At 36.6% G+C, this 13,051-nt stretch overlaps 1 pseudogene; it reads right to left on the reverse strand.

Moving 5' to 3' along the window:
* Nucleotides 1–11,444: 11,444 nt before the first annotated feature.
* On the reverse strand, nucleotides 11,445–12,674 carry LOC144255473 (histone-lysine N-methyltransferase SUV39H1 pseudogene; annotated as a pseudogene).
* Nucleotides 12,675–13,051: the final 377 nt, after the last annotated feature.

Here is a 13,051-nt window from a genome sequence, read left to right on the forward strand (position 1 = left end):
CACAATTCACAATAGCTGAACCATGGAACCAACCTACATGCCCTTCAATAGATGAATGAATAAAAAAATATGGCATATATATACAATGGGATATTAGCAATAAAAGAGAATAAAATTATGGCATTTGCAGGTAAATAAATGGAGTTAGAGAAGAAAATGCTAAGTGGAGTTAGTCAATCCCATAAAACCAAATGCCAAATGATTTCTTTGATTTAGGGAAGCTGATTCAAAGAGGGATAGAAAGAGGGAGCATGGGAGGAATAGACGAACTCTAGAAGGGCAGAGGGGTTGGAGGGGAAGTGAGGGGGAATGGAGTTATAAATGATGGTGGAATATGATGATCATTATTATCCAAACTACATGTCTAAAGACATGAATTGATGTGAATATATTTTGTATACAACCAGAGATATGAAAAATTGTGCTCTATATGTGTAATAAGAATTGTAATGCATTCCACTGTCATATATAAAGTATATAAATAATAATAAAAAACCACCAGGGAAGCATCCGGCTAACTTTTGGTTACCATCAATGTGCTCTTCCTCATCAAGTGCCCCCAATTTACTTTTTAAATGCATTTTGAATGGAAGCAAATATTAAAGCTGGCTTTCACACACACGCACAAAGGGTAAGCTTCTTAAGGAGGTATTTCTTACCCAATAACCAATAAGTCTGTCACACTATTCTACTTCTCTTCTGTGCATTATTCTTCAATTTAATATTTATCACCATAGATATATGGTCTTTCCTAGCAGTAGAACATAAGCTCCATGAGGGTACTGTATTTCCAGTACCTAAGTACCTACATCAGTGGCTGCCACAGAGCAAGTAATAAATTAACATTGGATGAATGGAGAGATGAAGAAACAAATCAACAAGAAGCTTAACATCAGACAACATACTCTTAATCTTATTCTCTTTAGATGTCTTTGTGTATGAGTGTAAGAAATAATATTATTTTAAAAAATTTTGTAGTTGTAGATGGATACCTTTATTTTATTTATTTATCTTTATGTGGTGCTAAGGATCCAACCCAGGACCTCACACATGCTAGGCAAGCACTCTACCACTGGGCTACAACCTCAGTCCCAAGGAATAATATTTTTGAGTAATATTGTTTTTTGGAAATCTTTAGAGGTCTTGAAGAGTTTCTTTTCCAGATTTTTTCTCTGATTCTTAGCAGCTTCTTGATATCTGGATTCAGACAGATACAGTCATGGTTAGAAAAATTACATAGAAGGCTTTTAAGATTTACTGCCAACAAAAAATAAGAAATTATGAATTACCACAGTCAGCAAAGAAAATCTAATCCTAGATATAACAGACATTGTGTCTATGTGGATCATAGTGTTCTTTATTCTTTATAGTCACTTACTCTAACCCAACTTAGTTGAAACAAATTAGGATTCTTTTCCCAAATCTACTCCACTCCCAGGAAAAAAATGGAGAAGGATTGTGATGCTTTTTACTCCCTCAGTGAGGTGAATTCACAGAAACTGGAGGAAAAGAAATGGTAAGTTCTCAGATATTTTTCAGTGGAGATCACAAACTGAACTTCTGATTCCAGATTGAGAGGGCATAGATCAGAGAAAGGAGAACAACAAAGTAAGAAATAACAGTTTTAGAATTGCATATTTCTGATTCTATATGGTGATGTTTAGAATAAGGAAAAAAATAAAGTAAAACTGTAAGGACAGCATCTGGAAAGATATCTCACTTAAATAATTGCTACATAAATTATTTCATTAATTTTTTTTGTTTCCTGACAACATGCTTTTTCCTACAGCTTTTAAAATTTTTCTCTTTGGTTAAGAAGCAATAGGGCAATGAGTTTTGATATGACTGAACCCCTGCCCTCCACACAGAAGCATTGTCTTTATTAAATAGCTATATGCACAGTATACCTTCTTAGCAAGCTTATTCAGGTCAATTTGGATGCTGTTGTAAACTGAGATTCTTAGTATTATTTTAACTCCAATAAAAATTATCCTTGCATTTTTATAGTAGTTTCACATTTTACCATTAACAAAATATTCCTGATGTTTATGAGAATACTCTATGCAATTGAAAAATAAAACTGTGTCTTCCCCTGGAAGTAAGAGATCTATTTTTGACATCCTGTCCTGCTATTGTTCTGCTATACTGTACACTTTGCCTATATTAAAGTTTTGTGGCAGTACAACTTGTGGAAGTCTATGAATCCTTTTAATTACCTGCTTATAACCAATGTTTTTGTCCCTTCTCAAATATAACTGACGGGTCAATTTAAATAATATATTATTGCTTTAATTTTCTTCTTCTTTGCACTCTGACTAGAGTAAATTTGCAAAATGAGACAAAGTAATAATAATGAAGGGCTTCTTCCTATCTCCAGAGTTCTTAAGCATGTGGACCATTCAGAGACACATTGTAAAGTCAAAGAGTAAACAGTTTCAACAAATTTTGAAGGAAAAAAAAAGAAACCTAGAAAATGGAGGTTGTCTCTTTTGAGTGAGTATGATACATTTTCTTGTGGCTGTTACACTTTGGGTATGTTGAGGCTTAGTATCATGTCATTAGATTAATAAAACTGCAAATAAGACTCTTTTAAGTGAACTAGCCAGTAGGTGTTCCCGATGTACAAACAATAATTCAAATTCACATTTTAGGAATAGTGAAAGTAGGAGTTTACAAGTGAGTCTTTGACTTTATTTCACTAAAAATTTTAAAAATTAAACATTAAAATAAGTACTATAGGGGCTGGGGATGTGGCTCAAGCGGTAGCGCGCTCTCCTGGCATGCGTGTGGCCCGGGTTCGATCCTCAGCACCACATACAAACAAAGATGTTGTGTCTGCCAAAAAATAAATAAATATTAAAAAATTCTCTCTCTCTCTCTCTCTCTCTCTCTCTCTCTCTCTCTCTCTCTCTTTCTTTAAAAATAAAATAAAATAAGTACCATAACTTACAGGTAGGAGAAAATATTATGAAATAATTTTATAATTATTACTATTAGAATATTATAAAATAATACTTTATTTTGTTTATTTCCTATGGTGTCCAAAAGAATTATTTTTAGCTAACCCTATCCTTTTTCCCTAAAAGCCATAATTATCCCTCAAGGATGATGGTTAGCATTTGAAGTGCTCAACAATATTTGTGAAATAAATATTTAATGTAAATAAAAAGGAATATTATGACTTCCATACCAATTGTCAAATTTTAATTTAGTAATAAGAAATAAACATAGTATTGAATATGTATACTGCACAGACATACGAAGTGAGCATGTGCATCCATATACATTGGTTTTTAATATTTTGATTTTAAACTGGACAATCAGAGGACAGAGGAAAAATACTAATAAAGACTATTTACAATTCTGCACTCTTCCATGTTTTAAATCTTTGTTTTAAACATACACATGAATCTCTATTTTAAAACCTCTAACATACACATATATTCACGTTAAAGTTGAATTGTTTGATTTACAAATAGACATCTCTAGCTCCCAGATTTAAGGACACATTTTTTTTTCCTATTTACACTCACCACCCCCTTTATTTTCCCTGAAACTGCTTAAATAGAAAAACTTCTAATAATTGAGGTTTTTCTTTTGTAAAAGAATTGTCAAATTCCATATTTTGAGGTAATATTCTAATATTCTCAAACTATTTTTCACCTATAATTCCTTAATTTCTACAACAAAACTAGATTTGAGGAGGCTGGAAATCTCTTGCCTTTAAAAATCAACTTTGACAAAGAGAAGGGAGGGGGATTAGGAATAGGTAAAACAGCAGAATGAATCTGACATAACTTTCCTATGTACATATGTGAATACACCACAGTGAATCCCAACATTGTGTATATCCACAAGACTGGGATCCTAATTAGAATAAAATATGCTCCATGTTTGCATAAATATGTCAAAATAGACTCTACTGTCATATATAACTAAAAAGATCAAATCAAATCAAATAAATAAATGATAACTAAATAAATAAAATCAACTTTGCTACAAAACCCAAAAATCCCAAATAAATTCAGGTATGGAAAATTCATCTGGGACAACTTGGTTTCTGTTAATAAGTTTTTAACTCCTTCTATAAACAAACTTCTTAGTTTTTGTGTGGCTACATGTACCAGTCTAAAGAAAAGATGTATTTTTCATCTTCATTATATATATATATTTTAACTAGGTTTCAGTGCTGAATGCCAAATCCACACAATGAAAACACAATTGATGTATCACATTCATTCATTCATTTAAAGTGGTAGCATCTAAAAAGAAACAAGAAGGTGGTTTTGCCTTTAAAATAAATTAAAGAAATTTCATTTAGTCAATATATTCATTAGACACTCAGTGCAACTTTACAGTCACTGATAGGAAATATCTGATGTTGAAAACTATAAACCAAAGAATAACAAATAATGGTATGCTTCTTTTCTACTCAGAAGAGGAACAGAAAATTGCAAGCTTTCCAGTAGTCTATAAACCTGAGAAATTTTTATTATGTAAAACAACAACAAAAAAAGCAGAATAAAAATCTACTATTTTTCATTTCCATTATACATAGAGTTAAACTAAAGGAGCCTATGTCATAGTATAAATGGTTGATATTTCTAATATCCTGACAAATGAAGAAGAATGCTATAACTTTTAATGGGTTTTTCAATATATTGTCAAATTTGAGCTGAATGTGTGGATTTGATGACTTTTACAATCTTTCCAGTCTCATGAGTTGCTGAGTCTATCAACCGATCACCCTTCTCTGTTTGACGTTGTTATAACTGCAAAACAATCCTATATCATGCACAATATTAAAAGGCTTCAAAAATTTGATGAATGTAGAATTTTGCAGTGCTTGGATTTCTTTCTCTGTATAAAAATATTTTTAAATATAAAAAATGTCATTAGGGAACTCTTCACATCTCAATGGTTCTGTGTAGCTCTGAGCAATGTACAATATGTTCTTTCCTTGAGTTTGTCTGATGTAAGTGAATCTGTGGTGGTATAAATATATGAAAGGGAATGGATGTTTCATTGTTTAAAAGTTGCTGATATCAACTTCCCTATGAGGGAGAACTAATCAAAGAAAAGTTTTATCTTTGAAATTTCTTCTTTTAACATAAATAAATGTATCCCCAAATAAGCAGGCTTATCATCATAATAGCCTTATTTAACAAAAATATGACACAAAAGAGTTGATAACAATAACCAATAAATAGTGACCAGTGAACCTATAAATATAATCTCCTATATATTTTCAAAGAAAGAAGATGAGTTAATTTAACTTTGAAAAATGCCCACAAATAAGTAATTATCAAGTTTCCCATATTTATTACTGATGCACAAAATTCATATTGAAGATACTAATATTAGTGATGCAGATCCCATATGGCCAGTTATAGAAAAATGTCTGAGATAAGTTTTGCTTTACCAATAATAATGAGATTATTATACAACACCCCTTAATAAATCTCCCTCTATCAATCCATAAAATTAATTCAGGTTTTCATTTAACCAGCAGTATAATATTGAAACCAAAAAATTATACTGACCATGTAAGGTGCAATACAAAAACTAAATTAAATGCTCTAGTGGTCTCAGAATAATAGTAGCACAAATAGCAGACAAAAAGTTAATATAAAAGTAACAGGGAAGCTATCCATAGGATTTATTATATAGTATGCAGTTCATTATAACATTGTTTGCATTTATTTGCTATAATTTTTGAGATGCAATTATTATTCCATTTATTAGTAAAGGATAATCACAAATGTTAAGTAATGTGCTGGGTTTACCCTTCTAGAATTGCAAGGACTTGGAATTAAGTAGGCTACCTCTAGAAATCTTCAGAACTACTCTATTGTCCACCTTTGTATAAAAATAATGTCTTTAAAGACAGAAGCATAATTTCTCATATTTTCAGTTCATTTGTTCTTAGTACATTTATAGTCTTTGAATATTTTACTTCATTGCATTATCTTCCTGATGATGCTTAACAAAAGACTACAAGCTTAGTGGTTTAAAACAAAACAAATTTATTATATTATTCTTGGAACTCAAAAATCCAGAATGATCTCTGGGCGTGAAGTCTTAAAGGGGCTATAGGGAAGAGTCAGTTTTCTTGCTTTTCCTCCTTCTAGGGGCTGCCCCCAGTTCTGGGTTTGTGGCCCCCTTTCATTTCTGAAATCAGGAAGGGCCAGTGCCTGATGATGCTGTCTGTCAAGGAGTCTGACTCTTTTGCCTCCCTCTTTCTCAAGTCTGGACCCAATAATTATACTGGGTACAACCTAAGCCAGGATCATTATTTTATTTTCAGGTCAGTTGATTAGAAACTTTATTTTGATCTGTAACCTTAATTTTCCTTTGCCCTGTAATAGGACATATGCACGGGTTCAGTGGATTATGATATATGTTTACATCTTAAGGGGCGGGCATTATTCTATCATATTCTTGTGTATTTATAATGTGTTTGGTACCCACATAGTTGTGCATATATGTCTATGTATGCACTTATATTATGTGTGTGTGTAGATAATATAAGCATGATGACAGTGTAGTGGGAAATCAAACTACTTACTTCATTGCACTTCCTTGACTGCACTTAGACATTTGTGTTTATTAGTCTGTGTTTTAAAAAAAGAGTTTTCTGTATTAACTACTGATGAGTTGATTCTTGGAAATCACTGATTGGTCTTTAACTGCAGCAAGCCTGGGTGCACATGGCAATCGGAGCTTGCAGCAGAGCCAGGTGAGTCATGGTTAGCAGGAGCATCTGCAGGTTCGGATTTGCAGATAGTAGTGGTTTATCTTCTCTATCTCAAACTCATGGGACCTCCAGGAACTTTGTCATTTGAATAATTGCTTCTCATATATAAAGTGTAAAATCTTTTAGAATCTTTTTAAATCTTTGTGAAAGCTGATTACGTTTTAATGACAATTTTGTTATTATTCTGGGTCACTTTCTGAACTTTTTGTTTTCTGTTTTGTTTCATTCTGTTTTAATTTGCCTCATAAAAACGGACATTTAGAAATGTCCTATGCTAAAATAGCTTAAACACACATATATGCTTATTTTTTTCTTCAAAATGTTTTGCCCAAACAGGATAAGAAATACTGTTAATGGTATTAGTGTAATTTGTATCAAATATTTAAAAGTCCTTCAATATTTACATAAATAGTAACTCAAGTCATGATTTTCCCTACTATTTTAAAACCATGCCTTATAATTAAAATAATCAATCTGAAATATAGAAATAATGTCTATACCTAAGCAAATGTTGGAAAAAAATAATCACTCTGAACATTTGTTTTGACCATATAATTATCATATGACACCAAAAGTTGTAAAAATGATATAGCAAGCATTCATGATCTGAGGTGTACCAATGTATAAAGCAGTGTTGCACAACTTTTAAGAAAAACTTGTCACCTCCAAAGGAAACAACTTCTAATTGCACCCTTCCTTCCATGGAATTTTAATATCTCAGATTTAGTGGAGATATATATATATATATATATATATATATATATATATATATATATATTAGGTATGGTGGGCCTTTGGAGCTCCAGGGACTATTATAATCTCTAAGATGCCACCTCCTAAGGAAACAATTTGGGAATAATATCACCCCCACTGAGAATCCATAACAGATAGAGACAGTAACTGATGGAGCTCAAAAGGCTGTTACTCAAAACCCTTCATTTTACTGACAAGAAACCTGGGAGGCAGAGAAGGAAGGAAATTGATTTGTCTGGAAAGATACATACTTAATGGGCCTTATGTAGAAAGCCAAAAATTATATGAAGCATAAAGTTTTGTTGGTCTACTTTTATGCACACTAATATTCATCAACAAGGAGCACTGTGAGAAAGGAAAGGAGCCCTATAGTACCTGAATGATGAAAGTAACAGGACATTCAAGGTTCCACACCTTTTTCTAGTATGTTGAAACACAGAGAAGTTAACATTATTTTATAACTTATAAACTATTACATTTATGATAATATATAATAGAAAAATTCCCTTATAAACAAGTTCAGCCATAGAGACTTAAAATCGCAGTAGAAGGCAAGCTTGTTTAAAGGTCAACTGCTTGTATATTCTTGGTATTTTCCCAGATCGAGAGCTTATTCAACAGAGTAAGGAATTTCCAACTGTCAGACACTGGCATTTCAAAGGGGCAAAGACACCTTTATGAAATAGTAAGGACCAAAATCTCTTCACATACATTAATGTGTTAAATATTACCTAGAAAACAGCATTAAATTTTTTCTCTTTTTTATGAAAAAATACCTTCCTTCTTAGAATAATAAAAGTAAATAAAATTGATAGTCACAATCAGAAATTAAAGCTACCACTTGAAATTAATGTCTTTATATTTCTGATCTTAAATGATTGCAAAATACTTAACAGAAGATTATTGTTCAGGTTTGAGCACCAGTCACAGTAGTTCACACGTGTAACCCCAGAAACTCTGGAAATGAGGTAGGAAGATTGCAAGTTTGAGGCCAGCCTCAGCAACTTAGCGAGACCTGTCTTGAAATAAAAAATAAAAAAATAAAAGGGTTGGTGTGTGGCTTAGTGGTTAAGCACCCATAGGTTCAATCCCTGGCGCCCCCATCAAATAAAGAAAAAAATATATGGGGGAGGGGGAAGGGAGAATAAAATTAAAACAACAAACCATGTATTACATGTAGATTTCAGCAGAAAAAGAGAAAGAGAAAGGAGGTGGGGGGAGAGAGAGAGAGGGAGACATTTTCCCTGTCATAAAGAAAGATGATTTCTGATAGGTAAAACTGCATACATACATTCCTACTTGGAAATGTTAGATCACTATTTAAAATTAGACAGAGTCTCCTGGTCTAGTAAAGGGTCCAGTAAAGTTTTCTAAATTGCTTCACTCTCCGTGCTTTACTTTATTTTTTCTTTTTGTTCTTTTTCTCCCCCTGTAATGATGGGGAAAATCAGGGCCTGGCCCATGCAAAACAAGAAATACCATGGAGTCACACCTAGTTCTGCTTGCTTTACTTTTAATACCTTCCTAAAATTATAGGAATACCTATTTTAAAGTATTATAAATGGCATGGATCTCATAGAGAGAAACAGAACAGTTAAAAGAGGTAATGATATGTGTACTAGCTTACTTTCTGTTGCCAAAAAACACAATAGACTGGATATGTTTTTAAAGAGAAAAGGCTTATTTTGGCTCAGAGGTTCAAGGTGAAGGCATTCATCTAGTGAGGACTTTCTTGATGACAGAGTTCCAAGGTGGGGCAGGGCATCACATTTTGGGAGACAGGGAGCCAAGGTGTGCATGTGGTTTGTGTAGGTGTGTGTGTATCTCTTCTGGTTTATCTTCATCTCATAAAGCTACCAGTATTTAATCATCTTATCCAACCCTAATCTCCTCCTAAGGACAAATCTCTAAATACCACAGTTGAGGTGAATTACCACCCTTTGAATATCTCACAATTGGCTTATATCTCAACCCATGAACACTTGGGGGACACAGTCAAATCATATCCAAATCATAACAGTGAAAAACTATAATAACTGAAATCATTCATGTTCTGGTTTAGATATGAGGTGTTCTCCCAAACCTCATGTGTGAGACAATGTAAGGAAAGTTTAGGGGTGATGTGATTGGGTTATGAGATTCCTAACCCAATCAGTGAATTAATCCACTTGAATAGGTTAACTGGGTGGTAACTGTAGGCAAGTAGAGTGTGACTGGAGAAGGTGTGTTTTCGGGGTATATATCATGACCCTAGTGAAGGAGCACTAACTGCTTCCTGATTATCATGTCCTAAGCTACTTTCCTCCTCTGGGCCCTTCTGCATGGAAGTTCTGCCTCATCGTGAATCCAGAGCTATGAAGTCAGCCATCTATGGACTGAGACCAATGAAATCATGAACCCAAATAAACTCTTCCTCCTCTAAAATTATTCTTGTCAGGTTTTTGGACCAAGCAGTAAAAAGCAGGCTAAAACAAGCTGTTTAAAATTTGAAGAAAAATAACCTGAGCAGTTATGTCTGAATTGTAGACCATGAACTTGAATGGTATTAGCATTTGTTTCCCCATGCAAGTACATCTATCACTCTATATCACTTGCCTGTCCTGAGTGTCTCATGGCCAATAGATCAAAAGCACATGGCTCTTCAATTCCATTCATATGAATTTCCTAGGTCCTTATTGTGCTGTTTTTGTTTGGGTTTTTTTTTTTTTTTTTTTTAGCTAACATCGCTACTAAATCAATTTTGATTTTTACCTGTTCTGTGACTCCTTACCTATATTCTATTGTAGTTTTCCCTCAATATTTCACTGTCCTGTCTGTAGCTTTGAACCTACTACATTTTTCACTTAACACTTTACTCTTAAGTATCAACTAGATATGACACACTCACCCCAAGTCCATGATCTATGCTTCTCAAACTGTCACTATTAACTAGTTCTCTGAGATTGCAGTATAGAAATCAGATGCTTGTTTTTTCCTTCACCTGTCATTTTATTCATCTCCAAAACATTTATTGAACAGTTACATAGGTAGGGAAATCTGCTAGATTTGGAGACACAGTGGCGAACAGGAATGACTGGTTATTATCTTATTTTCTGGTTGAGAAAAGAAGATATGAATTATTGCATACTTTACAGAAATAATTGTTCCAACAGGAGTCCTAACACTCAGTGTTCCTGAAAGCCTGGGACATCTTCTCTGTGTTGCCTAAAGGTAGAACTCAGTCCTGGCCACCTCCAGGGCTAGCAAAGTATAGATCACCTTCCTCTCACTGGTCAGTGGCCCATGGGCATCCACTTCTCAGATGTAAAGCCCTGGCAGATATCCTATGACTCTTAAGGCCAACACCATAAGTATCATAAGCACAATGGGCAAAAACCAGCCTTAGCACCCTGCCTAGAAACCCCTTTTTCTTTCACTAGTATAAAGGTTCTGTGGTTGGAGAACCAGCTTCAAGTCATTCTGGAAACTCTGGGCTCTGATGTCTGCCTCCCCGGGGTGTTGCTTCCCCACACCCCGAGGCAATAGGGAGGAGAGCTGCAGCAGACCCCTCAGGCTCCAGGCAGAAACAAGCATCTTTCTGTGCTGGGGTTGGGCTCACCCCTTGGAACTCCTTCATAGGTCATAAATCCCAACTGCAGAAAATCCTGATGGGAAAAAGGTACTTCTGAAGGTGGACAGGGGTTTGTAAGTGCAACCAACAGATGGAGCTGGGACAGAGAAAGGGGACTCCTGGAGTTGGTCCTCACTGCAGCCCTGACCCTGGAGCAGCTGGAGCAAGTGGAACAGGCGCGGGGGAGGGGGGTAGAGGGGACAAGTGGGAGCAGGTGGAGGCAGGCCAGGCCCTGGCAGTCATTCCCCCATAGGAGGGAAGGAGTGGGGGAGGGGGAGGTCGCCTCAGACCCCCGCAGTCAGTCTGGCCTCAAACTTCTCAGGGCTAGAAGAGGTATTTGCGGCAGGATTCAGTCCCACAATACGGACCCACTTCTTGAGGGAGTCAGGGAGCCCAGCCAGGCCAAAGTTGGAGTCCATACGGGTACTCTCCATGTCCACGGGGTCCACTTGCATGTTGTAATCAAAGGTGAGCTCCTCGCCTGCCCGGATGGTTCTTGTGGCAAAAGAAAGCAATGCGGGGCAGCCGCTCATCAAGGTTGTCCATGAAGACGTTGTACACCTGTAGGTTGGGGTCACAACTATGGTTAACAAAGTGGGAGATGTTGCCATAATAGGCGGCATCCAAAGTATACACATCCTCCATGTAGTCCAGGTCTAAGAGGTAGGTGGCACCCTGACGGTCATAGATCTGGCCCCGCCGCTCTGCCTCCTCTGAGGTAATGATCTCTCCCACATACTCCATGATGAAGCTGTTCTTGCGAATCTTCTCTAGAGTGCGTACACCCCAGCCACGCCCATCACCTGTGCGGAAGATGCAGAGATCTTAGCGGATGCCCTTCTGTACTTCGCGGTTGGGGCGGTCATAGCCGCAGCAGCAGCGGGAGTTGCACTCATAGATGGGCAGCACGGCTCGCAGCTGCACCTGGCCTTGGTCATTGTAGGAAGACTTGTGCAGGGATGCCCCAGGGCAGCAGCCTCCAGCTGGTGCCCATAGATAGTCCTGACACTCGCAGCCTACGGCCACCTGGTTGAGGTTGATACCCTCACCAACACGGTACTCATTGATGTACACGAAGGCCCGTGGGGGGTCATCCAGGTCCACTTCATTCTCCACAGTAATGCGTCCTAGGTGGCTGCGCTTGGCATTGAGCTCCTGCTCCCGGCGCTGAAGTGCCCGCCTCTGCTTGGCCTTCTGCACGAGGTAGTTGGCCAAACTTGGGTCCAGATGCCGGGGTGGCTTCAACCTGTGATGCCGGCAGAGCAGCTCCTTTTCTAAGTCCTTGTGGAACTGCTTGAGAATGCGCACACACTTGAGATTCTGTCTTGGCTCCCAGGTGCTCTCTGAGTCAGGGTATCCACGCCACTTTACCAGGTAATATTCCTTTTCTCGGATCTTCTTGTAATCACACAGGTACTCGACTTCAAAATCATAGAGGTTCCTCTTAGAGATGCCAAGGGCAGGGCAGGACAGCTTGGCCAGGCGGCACAGATCCCGCAACTGATTCCAAGAAGACTTGCAACACACACTGCAGCCTTTTAAATTTTCCGCCATCTTTTCCCACAGCTAACGAAATTCCGGCCTACCCGGCCTCCATGCCACGCGTTTTTTAGCAGTATGATCTATTGCCGCATTTCAAAGAAAAGATGGAGAGTAGTTTTGATTGGAATTGTAGCAGTAGAGTTCAAGGAAAAGGGATACATGAAAGAGATTTGGAAAGTAGAATTAATGGGCTCATTATATATATGAGGGCAAGGTAGAGGAAGTAATCAAATATGTATTGAGAATTTTTTTAATTATAAAACTGAATGCATGTCACTGTTGTACCACATATACATATTTGTGATTAATTGTCAGATGGACGGTAAGAAAAACCATGGGAGCAGAGGAGATAATGAAGGAGTAATAGGCTGATGTTGGCAAATAAGTCA

This window comes from Urocitellus parryii, chromosome 6 (assembly GCF_045843805.1).
Source record: "Urocitellus parryii isolate mUroPar1 chromosome 6, mUroPar1.hap1, whole genome shotgun sequence".
NCBI classification, from domain to species: Eukaryota; Metazoa; Chordata; class Mammalia; order Rodentia; family Sciuridae; genus Urocitellus; species Urocitellus parryii.